The sequence below is a fragment of the Danio rerio genome, chromosome 25, assembly GCF_052040795.2.
Source record: "Danio rerio strain M-AB ecotype USA chromosome 25, GRCz13ab, whole genome shotgun sequence".
Lineage (NCBI taxonomy): Eukaryota > Metazoa > Chordata > Actinopteri > Cypriniformes > Danionidae > Danio > Danio rerio.
The window spans coordinates 26598856-26617204 of NC_141045.1; the positions used below are offsets into that span (position 1 = coordinate 26598856).

At 45.2% G+C, this 18349-nt stretch overlaps 1 protein-coding gene and 23 non-coding genes across 24 annotated transcripts in view; 8 read left to right on the plus strand and 16 right to left on the minus strand.

Annotated features, from left to right (window-relative positions):
• The window catches only part of LOC147837713 (uncharacterized), a 977861-nt gene that overhangs the window by 464929 nt on the left and 494583 nt on the right, over positions 1–18349 (plus strand). The window lies entirely within an intron of this gene.
• Positions 82–154, plus strand: trnaa-agc (transfer RNA alanine (anticodon AGC)). The gene has a single exon. It is a non-coding gene; the product is annotated as a tRNA-Ala (tRNA).
• On the minus strand, positions 1756–1828 carry trnaf-gaa (transfer RNA phenylalanine (anticodon GAA)). Its single transcript has one exon. It is a non-coding gene; the product is annotated as a tRNA-Phe (tRNA).
• On the minus strand, positions 1917–1990 carry trnai-aau (transfer RNA isoleucine (anticodon AAU)). Its single transcript has one exon. It is a non-coding gene; the product is annotated as a tRNA-Ile (tRNA).
• trnaa-agc (transfer RNA alanine (anticodon AGC)) lies at positions 2246–2318 on the plus strand. The gene has a single exon. It is a non-coding gene; the product is annotated as a tRNA-Ala (tRNA).
• Positions 3920–3992, minus strand: trnaf-gaa (transfer RNA phenylalanine (anticodon GAA)). Its single transcript has one exon. It is a non-coding gene; the product is annotated as a tRNA-Phe (tRNA).
• trnai-aau (transfer RNA isoleucine (anticodon AAU)) lies at positions 4081–4154 on the minus strand. Its single transcript has one exon. It is a non-coding gene; the product is annotated as a tRNA-Ile (tRNA).
• Positions 6084–6156, minus strand: trnaf-gaa (transfer RNA phenylalanine (anticodon GAA)). The gene has a single exon. It is a non-coding gene; the product is annotated as a tRNA-Phe (tRNA).
• trnai-aau (transfer RNA isoleucine (anticodon AAU)) lies at positions 6245–6318 on the minus strand. The gene has a single exon. It is a non-coding gene; the product is annotated as a tRNA-Ile (tRNA).
• trnaa-agc (transfer RNA alanine (anticodon AGC)) lies at positions 6574–6646 on the plus strand. The gene has a single exon. It is a non-coding gene; the product is annotated as a tRNA-Ala (tRNA).
• Positions 8248–8320, minus strand: trnaf-gaa (transfer RNA phenylalanine (anticodon GAA)). Its single transcript has one exon. It is a non-coding gene; the product is annotated as a tRNA-Phe (tRNA).
• trnai-aau (transfer RNA isoleucine (anticodon AAU)) lies at positions 8409–8482 on the minus strand. Its single transcript has one exon. It is a non-coding gene; the product is annotated as a tRNA-Ile (tRNA).
• trnaa-agc (transfer RNA alanine (anticodon AGC)) lies at positions 8738–8810 on the plus strand. Its single transcript has one exon. It is a non-coding gene; the product is annotated as a tRNA-Ala (tRNA).
• On the minus strand, positions 10404–10476 carry trnaf-gaa (transfer RNA phenylalanine (anticodon GAA)). The gene has a single exon. It is a non-coding gene; the product is annotated as a tRNA-Phe (tRNA).
• On the minus strand, positions 10565–10638 carry trnai-aau (transfer RNA isoleucine (anticodon AAU)). Its single transcript has one exon. It is a non-coding gene; the product is annotated as a tRNA-Ile (tRNA).
• On the plus strand, positions 10894–10966 carry trnaa-agc (transfer RNA alanine (anticodon AGC)). The gene has a single exon. It is a non-coding gene; the product is annotated as a tRNA-Ala (tRNA).
• On the minus strand, positions 12568–12640 carry trnaf-gaa (transfer RNA phenylalanine (anticodon GAA)). Its single transcript has one exon. It is a non-coding gene; the product is annotated as a tRNA-Phe (tRNA).
• Positions 12729–12802, minus strand: trnai-aau (transfer RNA isoleucine (anticodon AAU)). The gene has a single exon. It is a non-coding gene; the product is annotated as a tRNA-Ile (tRNA).
• On the plus strand, positions 13058–13130 carry trnaa-agc (transfer RNA alanine (anticodon AGC)). Its single transcript has one exon. It is a non-coding gene; the product is annotated as a tRNA-Ala (tRNA).
• On the minus strand, positions 14732–14804 carry trnaf-gaa (transfer RNA phenylalanine (anticodon GAA)). The gene has a single exon. It is a non-coding gene; the product is annotated as a tRNA-Phe (tRNA).
• Positions 14893–14966, minus strand: trnai-aau (transfer RNA isoleucine (anticodon AAU)). The gene has a single exon. It is a non-coding gene; the product is annotated as a tRNA-Ile (tRNA).
• Positions 15222–15294, plus strand: trnaa-agc (transfer RNA alanine (anticodon AGC)). Its single transcript has one exon. It is a non-coding gene; the product is annotated as a tRNA-Ala (tRNA).
• trnaf-gaa (transfer RNA phenylalanine (anticodon GAA)) lies at positions 16896–16968 on the minus strand. Its single transcript has one exon. It is a non-coding gene; the product is annotated as a tRNA-Phe (tRNA).
• Positions 17057–17130, minus strand: trnai-aau (transfer RNA isoleucine (anticodon AAU)). Its single transcript has one exon. It is a non-coding gene; the product is annotated as a tRNA-Ile (tRNA).

Consider the following 18349-nt stretch of genomic DNA (forward strand, 5'->3'; position numbering starts at 1 on the left):
GCAAAGGGGCCACCGCAGAGCAGATGTGGTCTTTTTTTTTTTTTTGATTACGTCAAAAATAGCCAAATTTTTTTCCAGCGAGGGGAATTAGCTCAAATGGTAGAGCGCTCGCTTAGCATGCGAGAGGTAGCGGGATCGATGCCCGCATTCTCCACATGAATCTCCGCATCTGTTTTCATGCCTTTCACACTGGCTTTCATTGCATACCTGGTTGCACCTTAAAGGGCCATGAAACCCCCTCGTTTCAGCAGGGTGTTTTCACACCTCTACTTTGGAAAAAGTCAGAAAAGTGGGCGTGTCCAGCTCTGTTTAGGGGGGAGTGTCGGAGGAACTAAAGTGGGATGGTGTGGGAGTGTCTATTTGGGCACGCGCGAGTTTCAGTCAAAATACACACACATGAGAAAGTGATGGTGTTTAACCTACATGGACATCTGTAGTCGAATTATTTGCCAAATTATTAAATGTTGGACTTTAACAGCAGTTTGGCTCTTTCAATCAGGGAATTAATTCATGCCCCTCGCGACAAACGCGATATTTGATTCGAGGATCTGCTCTAAGCGTGTATTTTTTCATGCAATGTTTGATACCGCACGGCGAATGAGAGAAAAAAAAAACTCTGCATTTCCCGGAAACTTAGATGCTCTCGGCAGGTAGCGTCAGAAAGCCGCGTGTGTTATTTCGGTCACAAAATGCCGTGCTATGTTTGCACTCAGTGCAATAGTTAACTTAATTCGATACCAACAAACTGAATAAACAAAGAGCACTGGTCGCTCACTTACCAAATCTGTAGAGACAGGACAATCACCAGCAACTAGAGCCGCGTCTTTATGAAGAGGAGACTAACGTTACAAGCGAATCCGGATTTCAGCGTTTGCAGATGAGAACAGCTCTCAGGTAAACAATGTTCCTCCTTAGACACGTAAGTTATTGTTGTCGAGCGTCGCGTACACTGTTAATCCACACGTGAACCAGCTGAGCTCTCACAGAGAGAAAATGAAAACGAAACTTAATGGCAGCAAACTATAAAACAACACTTCACGCTTGTTTTGCCAACACAACGTGGCGTCTCTGTGGCGTTAACACGGTGACGCTAATGAATATTAATGAAGTTGCACAATAGAGCGCGCTGATTGGTTTGACCCAAGCCTTACTCATGCATTAATGCATCACACTGTAAGACGTAATAAGACTCACTCTGGCACAGACGTCCAGTCTGCACGCTGGAATACACGCTATTATGTCATGACCGTGACGCAGCTTCAAAAATTCGTTTCAAACAGGAAGTACGAATTTGCTTGAAATAACGCAAAAACAACCAATTTACACTTTTTAGTGAAATATAGGTGTCCTAATAGTGTTTTTAGCAGTGTGGGACACATATACGACTGTCAACAGCTCAAAAAATGTGTTTTGGTGTTTCGTGACCCTTTAAGACTTTATAGTGAAACTTCTTACGTCAGCTTTGCCGGTTCCTGTCTAGTGATTATCATTGCAACCCTTCAGAAGCCCTATCAAGTCACAGTTTTCTTTTAGTCAATGGCGTGTCCGCAGTGGGACATCAAAGCGCTAAACATATTGAAGATTGCTGTCGATTAGGCCATTGGAATCATCACCAGAAGCGACGTGACCGTCTGGGAGGAAGATGGCGTTTTGGTCAAGTGGAAGCAGGTGGACTTAAGTGTGAAGCAGCTAGGCTTTTTGAGTGACTTTCGGTTCCCTGACCCTCATGCCAAAAACTGAACGTCAACGCTGCTTTGCCGAAACCCGGGATTGAACCAGGGACCTTTAGATCTTCAGTCTAACGCTCTCCCAACTGAGCTATTTCGGCTGTCTTGTCTCAACTGCTCTGCAGCATGGATGTCGGTGAGACCTAGCAGAGCTCTTGAATGCGTCTGAGGCACAGGAGGGTAAAAGTTTGGCCAGTACGGGTATCGAACCCGCGACCTTGGCGTTATTAGCACCACGCTCTAACCAGCTGAGCTAACCGGCCACTTTCTGCACACTAACATAGAAATCCAGGGCACTGCCAATGTGGAGTGATTTAGGGATAACTCGTCATTCGGCATGCAGGACTCCTCACACGTTCCCTGGAGCAGGACCGGGTAGGACCTTTTGAAAAAAGCATGCTATTCCAAGCAATTTGACGAATAAATATCAAGCAGGGCAAAGGGGCCACCGCAGAGCAGATGTGGTCTTTTTTTTCTTTTTTGATTACGTCAAAAATAGCCAAATTTTTTTCCAGCGAGGGGAATTAGCTCAAATGGTAGAGCGCTCGCTTAGCATGCGAGAGGTAGCGGGATCGATGCCCGCATTCTCCACATGAATCTCCGCATCTGTTTTCATGCCTTTCACACTGGCTTTCATTGCATACCTGGTTGCACCTTAAAGGGCCATGAAACCCCCTCGTTTCAGCAGGGTGTTTTCACACCTCTACTTTGGAAAAAGTCAGAAAAGTGGGCGTGTCCAGCTCTGTTTAGGGGAGAGTGTCGGAGGAACTAAAGTGGGATGGTGTGGGAGTGTCTATTTGGGCACGCGCGAGTTTCAGTCAAAATACACACACATGAGAAAGTGATGGTGTTTAACCTACATGGACATCTGTAGTCGAATTATTTGCCAAATTATTAAATGTTGGACTTTAACAGCAGTTTGGCTCTTTCAATCAGGGAATTAATTCATGCCCCTCGCGACAAACGCGATATTTGATTCGAGGATCTGCTCTAAGCGTGTATTTTTTCATGCAATGTTTGATACCGCACGGCGAATGAGAGAAAAAAAAAACTCTGCATTTCCCGGAAACTTAGATGCTCTCGGCAGGTAGCGTCAGAAAGCCGCGTGTGTTATTTCGGTCACAAAATGCCGTGCTATGTTTGCACTCAGTGCAATAGTTAACTTAATTCGATACCAACAAACTGAATAAACAAAGAGCACTGGTCGCTCACTTACCAAATCTGTAGAGACAGGACAATCACCAGCAACTAGAGCCGCGTCTTTATGAAGAGGAGACTAACGTTACAAGCGAATCCGGATTTCAGCGTTTGCAGATGAGAACAGCTCTCAGGTAAACAATGTTCCTCCTTAGACACGTAAGTTATTGTTGTCGAGCGTCGCGTATACTGTTAATCCACACGTGAACCAGCTGAGCTCTCACAGAGAGAAAATGAAAACGAAACTTAATGGCAGCAAACTATAAAACAACACTTCACGCTTGTTTTGCCAACACAACGTGGCGTCTCTGTGGCGTTAACACGGTGACGCTAATGAATATTAATGAAGTTGCACAATAGAGCGCGCTGATTGGTTTGACCCAAGCCTTACTCATGCATTAATGCATCACACTGTAAGACGTAATAAGACTCACTCTGGCACAGACGTCCAGTCTGCACGCTGAAATACACGCTATTATGTCATGACCGTGACGCAGCTTCAAAAATTCGTTTCAAACAGGAAGTACGAATTTGCTTGAAATAACGCAAAAACAACCAATTTACACTTTTTAGTGAAATATAGGTGTCCTAATAGTGTTTTTAGCAGTGTGGGACACATATACGACTGTCAACAGCTCAAAAAATGTGTTTTGGTGTTTCGTGACCCTTTAAGACTTTATAGTGAAACTTCTTACGTCAGCTTTGCCGGTTCCTGTCTAGTGATTATCATTGCAACCCTTCAGAAGCCCTATCAAGTCACAGTTTTCTTTTAGTCAATGGCGTGTCCGCAGTGGGACATCAAAGCGCTAAACATATTGAAGATTGCTGTCGATTAGGCCATTGGAATCATCACCAGAAGCGACGTGACCGTCTGGGAGGAAGATGGCGTTTTGGTCAAGTGGAAGCAGGTGGACTTAAGTGTGAAGCAGCTAGGCTTTTTGAGTGACTTTCGGTTCCCTGACCCTCATGCCAAAAACTGAACGTCAACGCTGCTTTGCCGAAACCCGGGATTGAACCAGGGACCTTTAGATCTTCAGTCTAACGCTCTCCCAACTGAGCTATTTCGGCTGTCTTGTCTCAACTGCTCTGCAGCATGGATGTCGGTGAGACCTAGCAGAGCTCTTGAATGCGTCTGAGGCACAGGAGGGTAAAAGTTTGGCCAGTACGGGTATCGAACCCGTGACCTTGGCGTTATTAGCACCACGCTCTAACCAGCTGAGCTAACCGGCCACTTTCTGCACACTAACATAGAAATCCAGGGCACTGCCAATGTGGAGTGATTTAGGGATAACTCGTCATTCGGCATGCAGGACTCCTCACACGTTCCCTGGAGCAGGACCGGGTAGGACCTTTTGAAAAAAGCATGCTATTCCAAGCAATTTGACGAATACAAATCAAGCAGGGCAAAGGGGCCACCGCAGAGCAGATGTGGTCTTTTTTTTCTTTTTTGATTACGTCAAAAATAGCCAAATTTTTTTCCAGCGAGGGGAATTAGCTCAAATGGTAGAGCGCTTGCTTAGCATGCGAGAGGTAGCGGGATCGATGCCCGCATTCTCCACATGAATCTCTGCATCTGTTTTCATGCCTTTCACACTGGCTTTCATTGCATACCTGGTTGCACCTTAAAGGGCCATGAAACCCCCTCGTTTCAGCAGGGTGTTTTCACACCTCTACTTTGGAAAAAGTCAGAAAAGTGGGCGTGTCCAGCTCTGTTTAGGGGGGAGTGTCGGAGGAACTAAAGTGGGATGGTGTGGGAGTGTCTATTTGGGCACGCGCGAGTTTCAGTCAAAATACACACACATGAGAAAGTGATGGTGTTTAACCTACATGGACATCTGTAGTCGAATTATTTGCCAAATTATTAAATGTTGGACTTTAACAGCAGTTTGGCTCTTTCAATCAGGGAATTAATTCATGCCCCTCGCGACAAACGCGATATTTGATTCGAGGATCTGCTCTAAGCGTGTATTTTTTCATGCAATGTTTGATACCGCACGGCGAATGAGAGAAAAAAAAAACTCTGCATTTCCCGGAAACTTAGATGCTCTCGGCAGGTAGCGTCAGAAAGCCGCGTGTGTTATTCCGGTCACAAAATGCCGTGCTATGTTTGCACTCAGTGCAATAGTTAACTTAATTCCATACCAACAAACTGAATAAACAAAGAGCACTGGTCGCTCACTTACCAAATCTGTAGAGACAGGACAATCACCAGCAACTAGAGCCGCGTCTTTATGAAGAGGAGACTAACGTTACAAGCGAATCCGGATTTCAGCGTTTGCAGATGAGAACAGCTCTCAGGTAAACAATGTTCCTCCTTAGACACGTAAGTTATTGTTGTCGAGCGTCGCGTACACTGTTAATCCACACGTGAACCAGCTGAGCTCTCACAGAGAGAAAATGAAAACGAAACTTAATGGCAGCAAACTATTAAACAACACTTCACGCTTGTTTTGCCAACACAACGTGGCGTCTCTGTGGCGTTAACACGGTGACGCTAATGAATATTAATGAAGTTGCACAATAGAGCGCGCTGATTGGTTTGACCCAAGCCTTACTCATGCATTAATGCATCACACTGTAAGACGTAATAAGACTCACTCTGGCACAGACGTCCAGTCTGCACGCTGGAATACACGCTATTATGTCATGACCGTGACGCAGCTTCAAAAATTTGTTTCAAACAGGAAGTACGAATTTGCTTGAAATAACGCAAAAACAACCAATTTACACTTTTTAGTGAAATATAGGTGTCCTAATAGTGTTTTTAGCAGTGTGGGACACATATACGACTGTCAACAGCTCAAAAAATGTGTTTTGGTGTTTCGTGACCCTTTAAGACTTTATAGTGAAACTTCTTACGTCAGCTTTGCCGGTTCCTGTCTAGTGATTATCATTGCAACCCTTCAGAAGCCCTATCAAGTCACAGTTTTCTTTTAGTCAATGGCGTGTCCGCAGTGGGACATCAAAGCGCTAAACATATTGAAGATTGCTGTCGATTAGGCCATTGGAATCATCACCAGAAGCGACGTGACCGTCTGGGAGGAAGATGGCGTTTTGGTCAAGTGGAAGCAGATGGACTTAAGTGTGAAGCAGCTAGGCTTTTTGAGTGACTTTCGGTTCCCTGACCCTCATGCCAAAAACTGAACGTCAACGCTGCTTTGCCGAAACCCGGGATTGAACCAGGGACCTTTAGATCTTCAGTCTAACGCTCTCCCAACTGAGCTATTTCAGCTGTCTTGTCTCAACTGCTCTGCAGCATGGATGTCGGTGAGACCTAGCAGAGCTCTTGAATGCGTCTGAGGCACAGGAGGGTAAAAGTTTGGCCAGTACGGGTATCGAACCCGCGACCTTGGCGTTATTAGCACCACGCTCTAACCAGCTGAGCTAACCGGCCACTTTCTGCACACTAACATAGAAATCCAGGGCACTGCCAATGTGGAGTGATTTAGGGATAACTCGTCATTCGGCATGCAGGACTCCTCACACGTTCCCTGGAGCAGGACCGGGTAGGACCTTTTGAAAAAAGCATGCTATTCCAAGCAATTTGACGAATACATATCAAGCAGGGCAAAGGGGCCACCGCAGAGCAGATGTGGTCTTTTTTTTCTTTTTTGATTACGTCAAAAATAGCCAAATTTTTTTCCAGCGAGGGGAATTAGCTCAAATGGTAGAGCGCTCGCTTAGCATGCGAGAGGTAGCGGGATCGATGCCCGCATTCTCCACATGAATCTCCGCATCTGTTTTCATGCCTTTCACACTGGCTTTCATTGCATACCTGGTTGCACCTTAAAGGGCCATGAAACCCCCTCGTTTCAGCAGGGTGTTTTCACACCTCTACTTTGGAAAAAGTCAGAAAAGTGGGCGTGTCCAGCTCTGTTTAGGGGGGAGTGTCGGAGGAACTAAAGTGGGATGGTGTGGGAGTGTCTATTTGGGCACGCGCGAGTTTCAGTCAAAATACACACACATGAGAAAGTGATGGTGTTTAACCTACATGGACATCTGTAGTCGAATTATTTGCCAAATTATTAAATGTTGGACTTTAACAGCAGTTTGGCTCTTTCAATCAGGGAATTAATTCATGCCCCTCGCGACAAACGCGATATTTGATTCGAGGATCTGCTCTAAGCGTGTATTTTTTCATGCAATGTTTGATACCGCACGGCGAATGAGAGAAAAAAAAAACTCTGCATTTCCCGGAAACTTAGATGCTCTCGGCAGGTAGCGTCAGAAAGCCGCGTGTGTTATTTCGGTCACAAAATGCCGTGCTATGTTTGCACTCAGTGCAATAGTTAACTTAATTCGATACCAACAAACTGAATAAACAAAGAGCACTGGTCGCTCACTTACCAAATCTGTAGAGACAGGACAATCACCAGCAACTAGAGCCGCGTCTTTATGAAGAGGAGACTAACGTTACAAGCGAATCCGGATTTCAGCGTTTGCAGATGAGAACAGCTCTCAGGTAAACAATGTTCCTCCTTAGACACGTAAGTTATTGTTGTCGAGCGTCGCGTACACTGTTAATCCACACGTGAACCAGCTGAGCTCTCACAGAGAGAAAATGAAAACGAAACTTAATGGCAGCAAACTATTAAACAACACTTCACGCTTGTTTTGCCAACACAACGTGGCGTCTCTGTGGCGTTAACACGGTGACGCTAATGAATATTAATGAAGTTGCACAATAGAGCGCGCTGATTGGTTTGACCCAAGCCTTACTCATGCATTAATGCATCACACTGTAAGACGTAATAAGACTCACTCTGGCACAGACGTCCAGTCTGCACGCTGGAATACACGCTATTATGTCATGACCGTGACGCAGCTTCAAAAATTCGTTTCAAACAGGAAGTACGAATTTGCTTGAAATAACGCAAAAACAACCAATTTACACTTTTTAGTGAAATATAGGTGTCCTAATAGTGTTTTTAGCAGTGTGGGACACATATACGACTGTCAACAGCTCAAAAAATGTGTTTTGGTGTTTCGTGACCCTTTAAGACTTTATAGTGAAACTTCTTACGTCAGCTTTGCCGGTTCCTGTCTAGTGATTATCATTGCAACCCTTCAGAAGCCCTATCAAGTCACAGTTTTCTTTTAGTCAATGGCGTGTCCGCAGTGGGACATCAAAGCGCTAAACATATTGAAGATTGCTGTCGATTAGGCCATTGGAATCATCACCAGAAGCGACGTGACCGTCTGGGAGGAAGATGGCGTTTTGGTCAAGTGGAAGCAGGTGGACTTAAGTGTGAAGCAGCTAGGCTTTTTGAGTGACTTTCGGTTCCCTGACCCTCATGCCAAAAACTGAACGTCAACGCTGCTTTGCCGAAACCCGGGATTGAACCAGGGACCTTTAGATCTTCAGTCTAACGCTCTCCCAACTGAGCTATTTCGGCTGTCTTGTCTCAACTGCTCTGCAGCATGGATGTCGGTGAGACCTAGCAGAGCTCTTGAATGCGTCTGAGGCACAGGAGGGTAAAAGTTTGGCCAGTACGGGTATCGAACCCGCGACCTTGGCGTTATTAGCACCACGCTCTAACCAGCTGAGCTAACCGGCCACTTTCTGCACACTAACATAGAAATCCAGGGCACTGCCAATGTGGAGTGATTTAGGGATAACTCGTCATTCGGCATGCAGGACTCCTCACACGTTCCCTGGAGCAGGACCGGGTAGGACCTTTTGAAAAAAGCATGCTATTCCAAGCAATTTGACGAATAAATATCAAGCAGGGCAAAGGGGCCACCGCAGAGCAGATGTGGTCTTTTTTTTCTTTTTTGATTACGTCAAAAATAGCCAAATTTTTTTCCAGCGAGGGGAATTAGCTCAAATGGTAGAGCGCTCGCTTAGCATGCGAGAGGTAGCGGGATCGATGCCCGCATTCTCCACATGAATCTGTTTTCATGCCTTTCACACTGGCTTTCATTGCATACCTGGTTGCACCTTAAAGGGCCATGAAACCCCCTCGTTTCAGCAGGGTGTTTTCACACCTCTACTTTGGAAAAAGTCAGAAAAGTGGGCGTGTCCAGCTCTGTTTAGGGGGGAGTGTCGGAGGAACTAAAGTGGGATGGTGTGGGAGTGTCTATTTGGGCACGCGCGAGTTTCAGTCAAAATACACACACATGAGAAAGTGATGGTGTTTAACCTACATGGACATCTGTAGTCGAATTATTTGCCAAATTATTAAATGTTGGACTTTAACAGCAGTTTGGCTCTTTCAATCAGGGAATTAATTCATGCCCCTCGCGACAAACGCGATATTTGATTCGAGGATCTGCTCTAAGCGTGTATTTTTTCATGCAATGTTTGATACCGCACGGCGAATGAGAGAAAAAAAAAACTCTGCATTTCCCGGAAACTTAGATGCTCTCGGCAGGTAGCGTCAGAAAGCCGCGTGTGTTATTTCGGTCACAAAATGCCGTGCTATGTTTGCACTCAGTGCAATAGTTAACTTAATTCGATACCAACAAACTGAATAAACAAAGAGCACTGGTCGCTCACTTACCAAATCTGTAGAGACAGGACAATCACCAGCAACTAGAGCCGCGTCTTTATGAAGAGGAGACTAACGTTACAAGCGAATCCGGATTTCAGCGTTTGCAGATGAGAACAGCTCTCAGGTAAACAATGTTCCTCCTTAGACACGTAAGTTATTGTTGTCGAGCGTCGCGTACACTGTTAATCCACACGTGAACCAGCTGAGCTCTCACAGAGAGAAAATGAAAACGAAACTTAATGGCAGCAAACTATAAAACAACACTTCACGCTTGTTTTGCCAACACAACGTGGCGTCTCTGTGGCGTTAACACGGTGACGCTAATGAATATTAATGAAGTTGCACAATAGAGCGCGCTGATTGGTTTGACCCAAGCCTTACTCATGCATTAATGCATCACACTGTAAGACGTAATAAGACTCACTCTGGCACAGACGTCCAGTCTGCACGCTGGAATACACGCTATTATGTCATGACCGTGACGCAGCTTCAAAAATTCGTTTCAAACAGGAAGTACGAATTTGCTTGAAATAACGCAAAAACAACCAATTTACACTTTTTAGTGAAATATAGGTGTCCTAATAGTGTTTTTAGCAGTGTGGGACACATATACGACTGTCAACAGCTCAAAAAATGTGTTTTGGTGTTTCGTGACCCTTTAAGACTTTATAGTGAAACTTCTTACGTCAGCTTTGCCGGTTCCTGTCTAGTGATTATCATTGCAACCCTTCAGAAGCCCTATCAAGTCACAGTTTTCTTTTAGTCAATGGCGTGTCCGCAGTGGGACATCAAAGCGCTAAACATATTGAAGATTGCTGTCGATTAGGCCATTGGAATCATCACCAGAAGCGACGTGACCGTCTGGGAGGAAGATGGCGTTTTGGTCAAGTGGAAGCAGGTGGACTTAAGTGTGAAGCAGCTAGGCTTTTTGAGTGACTTTCGGTTCCCTGACCCTCATGCCAAAAACTGAACGTCAACGCTGCTTTGCCGAAACCCGGGATTGAACCAGGGACCTTTAGATCTTCAGTCTAACGCTCTCCCAACTGAGCTATTTCGGCTGTCTTGTCTCAACTGCTCTGCAGCATGGATGTCGGTGAGACCTAGCAGAGCTCTTGAATGCGTCTGAGGCACAGGAGGGTAAAAGTTTGGCCAGTACGGGTATCGAACCCGCGACCTTGGCGTTATTAGCACCACGCTCTAACCAGCTGAGCTAACCGGCCACTTTCTGCACACTAACATAGAAATCCAGGGCACTGCCAATGTGGAGTGATTTAGGGATAACTCGTCATTCGGCATGCAGGACTCCTCACACGTTCCCTGGAGCAGGACCGGGTAGGACCTTTTGAAAAAAGCATGCTATTCCAAGCAATTTGACGAATAAATATCAAGCAGGGCAAAGGGGCCACCGCAGAGCAGATGTGGTCTTTTTTTTCTTTTTTGATTACGTCAAAAATAGCCAAATTTTTTTCCAGCGAGGGGAATTAGCTCAAATGGTAGAGCGCTCGCTTAGCATGCGAGAGGTAGCGGGATCGATGCCCGCATTCTCCACATGAATCTCTGCATCTGTTTTCATGCCTTTCACACTGGCTTTCATTGCATACCTGGTTGCACCTTAAAGGGCCATGAAACCCCCTCGTTTCAGCAGGGTGTTTTCACACCTCTACTTTGGAAAAAGTCAGAAAAGTGGGCGTGTCCAGCTCTGTTTAGGGGGGAGTGTCGGAGGAACTAAAGTGGGATGGTGTGGGAGTGTCTATTTGGGCACGCGCGAGTTTCAGTCAAAATACACACACATGAGAAAGTGATGGTGTTTAACCTACATGGACATCTGTAGTCGAATTATTTGCCAAATTATTAAATGTTGGACTTTAACAGCAGTTTGGCTCTTTCAATCAGGGAATTAATTCATGCCCCTCGCGACAAACGCGATATTTGATTCGAGGATCTGCTCTAAGCGTGTATTTTTTCATGCAATGTTTGATACCGCACGGCGAATGAGAGAAAAAAAAAACTCTGCATTTCCCGGAAACTTAGATGCTCTCGGCAGGTAGCGTCAGAAAGCCGCGTGTGTTATTTCGGTCACAAAATGCCGTGCTATGTTTGCACTCAGTGCAATAGTTAACTTAATTCGATACCAACAAACTGAATAAACAAAGAGCACTGGTCGCTCACTTACCAAATCTGTAGAGACAGGACAATCACCAGCAACTAGAGCCGCGTCTTTATGAAGAGGAGACTAACGTTACAAGCGAATCCGGATTTCAGCGTTTGCAGATGAGAACAGCTCTCAGGTAAACAATGTTCCTCCTTAGACACGTAAGTTATTGTTGTCGAGCGTCGCGTATACTGTTAATCCACACGTGAACCAGCTGAGCTCTCACAGAGAGAAAATGAAAACGAAACTTAATGGCAGCAAACTATAAAACAACACTTCACGCTTGTTTTGCCAACACAACGTGGCGTCTCTGTGGCGTTAACACGGTGACGCTAATGAATATTAATGAAGTTGCACAATAGAGCGCGCTGATTGGTTTGACCCAAGCCTTACTCATGCATTAATGCATCACACTGTAAGACGTAATAAGACTCACTCTGGCACAGACGTCCAGTCTGCACGCTGAAATACACGCTATTATGTCATGACCGTGACGCAGCTTCAAAAATTCGTTTCAAACAGGAAGTACGAATTTGCTTGAAATAACGCAAAAACAACCAATTTACACTTTTTAGTGAAATATAGGTGTCCTAATAGTGTTTTTAGCAGTGTGGGACACATATACGACTGTCAACAGCTCAAAAAATGTGTTTTGGTGTTTCGTGACCCTTTAAGACTTTATAGTGAAACTTCTTACGTCAGCTTTGCCGGTTCCTGTCTAGTGATTATCATTGCAACCCTTCAGAAGCCCTATCAAGTCACAGTTTTCTTTTAGTCAATGGCGTGTCCGCAGTGGGACATCAAAGCGCTAAACATATTGAAGATTGCTGTCGATTAGGCCATTGGAATCATCACCAGAAGCGACGTGACCGTCTGGGAGGAAGATGGCGTTTTGGTCAAGTGGAAGCAGGTGGACTTAAGTGTGAAGCAGCTAGGCTTTTTGAGTGACTTTCGGTTCCCTGACCCTCATGCCAAAAACTGAACGTCAACGCTGCTTTGCCGAAACCCGGGATTGAACCAGGGACCTTTAGATCTTCAGTCTAACGCTCTCCCAACTGAGCTATTTCGGCTGTCTTGTCTCAACTGCTCTGCAGCATGGATGTCGGTGAGACCTAGCAGAGCTCTTGAATGCGTCTGAGGCACAGGAGGGTAAAAGTTTGGCCAGTACGGGTATCGAACCCGCGACCTTGGCGTTATTAGCACCACGCTCTAACCAGCTGAGCTAACCGGCCACTTTCTGCACACTAACATAGAAATCCAGGGCACTGCCAATGTGGAGTGATTTAGGGATAACTCGTCATTCGGCATGCAGGACTCCTCACACGTTCCCTGGAGCAGGACCGGGTAGGACCTTTTGAAAAAAGCATGCTATTCCAAGCAATTTGACGAATAAATATCAAGCAGGGCAAAGGGGCCACCGCAGAGCAGATGTGGTCTTTTTTTTCTTTTTTGATTACGTCAAAAATAGCCAAATTTTTTTCCAGCGAGGGGAATTAGCTCAAATGGTAGAGCGCTCGCTTAGCATGCGAGAGGTAGCGGGATCGATGCCCGCATTCTCCACATGAATCTCTGCATCTGTTTTCATGCCTTTCACACTGGCTTTCATTGCATACCTGGTTGCACCTTAAAGGGCCATGAAACCCCCTCGTTTCAGCAGGGTGTTTTCACACCTCTACTTTGGAAAAAGTCAGAAAAGTGGGCGTGTCCAGCTCTGTTTAGGGGGGAGTGTCGGAGGAACTAAAGTGGGATGGTGTGGGAGTGTCTATTTGGGCACGCGCGAGTTTCAGTCAAAATACACACACATGAGAAAGTGATGGTGTTTAACCTACATGGACATCTGTAGTCGAATTATTTGCCAAATTATTAAATGTTGGACTTTAACAGCAGTTTGGCTCTTTCATTCAGGGAATTAATTCATGCCCCTCGCGACAAACGCGATATTTGATTCGAGGATCTGCTCTAAGCGTGTATTTTTTCATGCAATGTTTGATACCGCACGGCGAATGAGAGAAATAAAAAACTCTGCATTTCCCGGAAACTTAGATGCTCTCGGCAGGTAGCGTCAGAAAGCCGCGTGTGTTATTCCGGTCACAAAATGCCGTGCTATGTTTGCACTCAGTGCAATAGTTAACTTAATTCGATACCAACAAACTGAATAAACAAAGAGCACTGGTCGCTCACTTACCAAATCTGTAGAGACAGGACAATCACCAGCAACTAGAGCCGCGTCTTTATGAAGAGGAGACTAACGTTACAAGCGAATCCGGATTTCAGCGTTTGCAGATGAGAACAGCTCTCAGGTAAACAATGTTCCTCCTTAGACACGTAAGTTATTGTTGTCGAGCGTCGCGTACACTGTTAATCCACACGTGAACCAGCTGAGCTCTCACAGAGAGAAAATGAAAACGAAACTTAATGGCAGCAAACTATAAAACAACACTTCACGCTTGTTTTGCCAACACAACGTGGCGTCTCTGTGGCGTTAACACGGTGACGCTAATGAATATTAATGAAGTTGCACAATAGAGCGCGCTGATTGGTTTGACCCAAGCCTTACTCATGCATTAATGCATCACACTGTAAGACGTAATAAGACTCACTCTGGCACAGACGTCCAGTCTGCACGCTGAAATACACGCTATTATGTCATGACCGTGACGCAGCTTCAAAAATTCGTTTCAAACAGGAAGTACGAATTTGCTTGAAATAACGCAAAAACAACCAATTTACACTTTTTAGTGAAATATAGGTGTCCTAATAGTGTTTTTAGCAGTGTGGGACACATATACGACTGTCAACAGCTCAAAAAATGTGTTTTGGTGTTTCGTGACCCTTTAAGACTTTATAGTGAAACTTCTTACGTCAGCTTTGCCGGTTCCTGTCTAGTGATTATCATTGCAACCCTTCAGAAGCCCTATCAAGTCACAGTTTTCTTTTAGTCAATGGCGTGTCCGCAGTGGGACATCAAAGCGCTAAACATATTGAAGATTGCTGTCGATTAGGCCATTGGAATCATCACCAGAAGCGACGTGACCGTCTGGGAGGAAGATGGCGTTTTGGTCAAGTGGAAGCAGGTGGACTTAAGTGTGAAGCAGCTAGGCTTTTTGAGTGACTTTCGGTTCCCTGACCCTCATGCCAAAAACTGAACGTCAACGCTGCTTTGCCGAAACCCGGGATTGAACCAGAGACCTTTAGATCTTCAGTCCAACGCTCTCCCAACTGAGCTATTTCGGCTGTCTTGTCTCAACTGCTCTGCAGCATGGATGTCGGTGAGACCTAGCAGAGCTCTTGAATGCGTCTGAGGCACAGGAGGGTAAAAGTTTGGCCAGTACGGGTATCGAACCCGCGACCTTGGCGTTATTAGCACCACGCTCTAACCAGCTGAGCTAACCGGCCACTTTCTGCACACTAACATAGAAATCCAGGGCACTGCCAATGTGGAGTGATTTAGGGATAACTCGTCATTCGGCATGCAGGACTCCTCACACGTTCCCTGGAGCAGGACCGGGTAGGACCTTTTGAAAAAAGCATGCTATTCCAAGCAATTTGACGAATACATATCAAGCAGGGCAAAGGGGCCACCGCAGAGCAGATGTGGTCTTTTTTTTCTTTTTTGATTACGTCAAAAATAGCCAAATTTTTTTCCAGCGAGGGGAATTAGCTCAAATGGTAGAGCGCTCGCTTAGCATGCGAGAGGTAGCGGGATCGATGCCCGCATTCTCCACATGACTCTCCGCATCTGTTTTCATGCCTTTCACACTGGCTTTCATTGCATACCTGGTTGCACCTTAAAGGGCCATGAAACCCCCTCGTTTCAGCAGGGTGTTTTCACACCTCTACTTTGGAAAAAGTCAGAAAAGTGGGCGTGTCCAGCTCTGTTTAGGGGGGAGTGTCGGAGGAACTAAAGTGGGATGGTGTGGGAGTGTCTATTTGGGCACGCGCGAGTTTCAGTCAAAATACACACACATGAGAAAGTGATGGTGTTTAACCTACATGGACATCTGTAGTCGAATTATTTGCCAAATTATTAAATGTTGGACTTTAACAGCAGTTTGGCTCTTTCAATCAGGGAATTAATTCATGCCCCTCGCGACAAACGCGATATTTGATTCGAGGATCTGCTCTAAGCGTGTATTTTTTCATGCAATGTTTGATACCGCACGGCGAATGAGAGAAAAAAAAAACTCTGCATTTCCCGGAAACTTAGATGCTCTCGGCAGGTAGCGTCAGAAAGCCGCGTGTGTTATTCCGGTCACAAAATGCCGTGCTATGTTTGCACTCAGTGCAATAGTTAACTTAATTCGATACCAACAAACTGAATAAACAAAGAGCACTGGTCGCTCACTTACCAAATCTGTAGAGACAGGACAATCACCAGCAACTAGAGCCGCGTCTTTATGAAGAGGAGACTAACGTTACAAGCGAATCCGGATTTCAGCGTTTGCAGATGAGAACAGCTCTCAGGTAAACAATGTTCCTCCTTAGACACGTAAGTTATTGTTGTCGAGCGTCGCGTACACTGTTAATCCACACGTGAACCAGCTGAGCTCTCACAGAGAGAAAATGAAAACGAAACTTAATGGCAGCAAACTATTAAACAAAACTTCACGCTTGTTTTGCCAACACAACGTGGCGTCTCTGTGGCGTTAACACGGTGACGCTAATGAATATTAATGAAGTTGCACAAAAGAGCGCGCTGATTGGTTTGACCCAAGCCTTACTCATGCATTAATGCATCACACTGTAAGACGTAATAAGATTCACTCTGGCACAGACGTCCAGTCTGCACGCTGGAATACACGCTATTATGTCATGACCGTGACGCAGCTTCAAAAATTCGTTTCAAACAGGAAGTACGAATTTGCTTGAAATAACGCAATAACAACCAATTTACACTTTTTAGTGAAATATAGGTGTCCTAATAGTGTTTTTAGCAGTGTGGGACACATATACGACTGTCAACAGCTCAAAAAATGTGTTTTGGTGTTTCGTGACCCTTTAAGACTTTATAGTGAAACTTCTCACGTCAGCTTTGCCGGTTCCTGTCTAGTGATTATCATTGCAACCCTTCAGAAGCCCTATCAAGTCACAGTTTTCTTTTAGTCAATGGCGTGTCCGCAGTGGGACATCAAAGCGCTAAACATATTGAAGATTGCTGTCGATTAGGCCATTGGAATCATCACCAGAAGCGACGTGACCGTCTGGGAGGAAGATGGCGTTTTGGTCAAGTGGAAGCAGGTGGACTTAAGTGTGAAGCAGCTAGGCTTTTTGAGTGACTTTCGGTTCCCTGACCCTCATGCCAAAAACTGAACGTCAACGCTGCTTTGCCGAAACCCGGGATTGAACCACGGACCTTTAGATCTTCAGTCTAACGCTCTCCCAACTGAGCTATTTCAGCTGTCTTGTCTCAACTGCTCTGCAGCATGGATTTTGGTGAGACCTAGCAGAGCTCTTGAATGCGTCTGAGGCACAGGAGGGTAAAAGTTTGGCCAGTACGGGTATCGAACCCGCGACCTTGGCGTTATTAGCACCACGCTCTAACCAGCTGAGCTAACCGGCCACTTTCTGCACACTAACATAGAAATCCAGGGCACTGCCAATGTGGAGTGATTTAGGGATAACTCGTCATTCGGCATGCAGGACTCCTCACACGTTCCCTGGAGCAGGACCGGGTAGGACCTTTTGAAAAAAGCATGCTATTCCAAGCAATTTGACGAATACATATCAAGCGAGTTTCAGTCAAAATACACACACATGAGAAAGTGATGGTGTTTAACCTACATGGACATCTGTAGTCGAATTATTTGCCAAATTATTAAATGTTGGACTTTAACAGCAGTTTGGCTCTTTCAATCAGGGAATTAATTCATGCCCCTCGCGACAAACGCGATATTTGATTCGAGGATCTGCTCTAAGCGTGTATTTTTTCATGCAATGTTTGATACCGCACGGCGAATGAGAGAAAAAAAAAACTCTGCATTTCCCGGAAACTTAGATGCTCTCGGCAGGTAGCGTCAGAAAGCCGCGTGTGTTATTCCGGTCACAAAATGCCGTGCTATGTTTGCACTCAGTGCAATAGTTAACTTAATTCGATACCAACAAACTGAATAAACAAAGAGCACTGGTCGCTCACTTACCAAATCTGTAGAGACAGGACAATCACCAGCAACTAGAGCCGCGTCTTTATGAAGAGGAGACTAACGTTACAAGCGAATCCGGATTTCAGCGTTTGCAGATGAGAACAGCTCTCAGGTAAACAATGTTCCTCCTTAGACACGTAAGTTATTGTTGTCGAGCGTCGCGTACACTGTTAATCCACACGTGAACCAGCTGAGCTCTCACAGAGAGAAAATGAAAACGAAACTTAATGGCAGCAAACTATTAAACAAAACTTCACGCTTGTTTTGCCAACACAACGTGGCGTCTCTGTGGCGTTAACACGGTGACGCTAATGAATATTAATGAAGTTGCACAAAAGAGCGCGCTGATTGGTTTGACCCAAGCCTTACTCATGCATTAATGCATCACACTGTAAGACGTAATAAGATTCACTCTGGCACAGACGTCCAGTCTGCACGCTGGAATACACGCTATTATGTCATGACCGTGACGCAGCTTCAAAAATTCGTTTCAAACAGGAAGTACGAATTTGCTTGAAATAACGCAATAACAACCAATTTACACTTTTTAGTGAAATATAGGTGTCCTAATAGTGTTTTTAGCAGTGTGGGACACATATACGACTGTCAACAGCTCAAAAAATGTGTTTTGGTGTTTCG